Here is a 1,221-nt window from a genome sequence, read left to right as displayed (position 1 = left end):
GGGGCCCCTCGGCGCCCGCCCTCCCGCCTCCCCGACAGCTTGCAGCCGAGCCGGGCCCGCCGTCCCCGGGGAGCCGCCCGTCCTCGGCCCCAGCCCGGCGAGGCCGCTTCCAATCTGCCGGCAGGCTCGGGGGAGAGGGCGGGGAGCCGGGCCGGAGGCCACCGCCGACCTCGCCCGAGGGAGAAGTTTGCGCTCCGCCCGGCTGTGCGGGGCTTCCCCGGGCCGGGGCTCGGGTTTGGGGGATTCGGGCGCCTCACTGTTCCGCTGAGATCTCAGAGCTGAGCCAGACGCGGGGCCGGGGTATTTTCTGGGGGCCCGTGGGCAGGGCGCCCGGAGCGCGCGGGCAGCCTGGAAAGGCCTGGGCTCCGGGCGCTGGGCGAGCGAAGGGCGCCTTGGGCCCACGGGGCCCGGCTGCAGGTGCGCGGGCTCGGCTCCCTGCGCACTTTGACTGCAGACAAGGGTCGCCATCCCTGGGGTAGTGTCGAGAGGATCCAGGCCCCGGACGTGCTTCAGATCTGCCCGCCGCCCTGCGCCCCGGCACCGGAGGCCGAACCCTGAAAGGCACAGAACTAGAGCATCGTGGAGAAGTCGGGGAGGGTGCGGGGAGAGTTATTCACAGTGAAACGACCGTGTTTCCAGCGCTGCTTCGAAAATAAATCCTCCGGCTCCGTGCGAAATGAGAAGCCGTTTGCAGATGTCTACACTCGCGCTCAGAAGCTCTCGCGTGTTCCTGTTCAGAGGTACAAAAACACCCGATCCCGGGACACGCGCCACAGGAGAGGCTATCGGCTGGGTTGGGGTCCGTTGCGCTGTCTCTCTCGGGCCACGGGGATTTCTCAGGGTCCCCCTAACGTCCCAGACACGACATGCCCACGTTTTCCACCCTCACCCCACAGCGAAGCCATCGTTCTGGCTCCTTCTAGGTGCAGACACCGAGCTTTCCCCACCCCTGCCAGGTCCGCGGGGTCCAAAGAGGTCAGAGAGAGGGCTGCAAATTTTCCTGCACGAAAAACATGTAGACCCCGACGGAAACGCCCTAAAACAACATAACAAATTAAACTATCTTCTCCACACACACAGGTCTTTTTCTGCTGGATTTAGTCCCTTTCTGTTGCTGAAGGAAGAGAAAACGGCGGGGTGGAGGGGTGGGTGGAGGTAGAAAAGGGATCTTTGACAGCCTGGAGGACGAATGATTTGAATAACTGTAGGAAAGTGTAGGGA

The sequence above is a fragment of the Lipotes vexillifer genome, unplaced genomic scaffold (assembly GCF_000442215.2).
Source record: "Lipotes vexillifer unplaced genomic scaffold, Lipotes_vexillifer_v1.1 scaffold149, whole genome shotgun sequence".
Taxonomy (NCBI): Eukaryota; Metazoa; Chordata; class Mammalia; order Artiodactyla; family Lipotidae; genus Lipotes; species Lipotes vexillifer.
The sequence above is the reverse complement of the archived record's forward strand: the minus strand, read 5'-3'. Positions refer to the sequence as shown.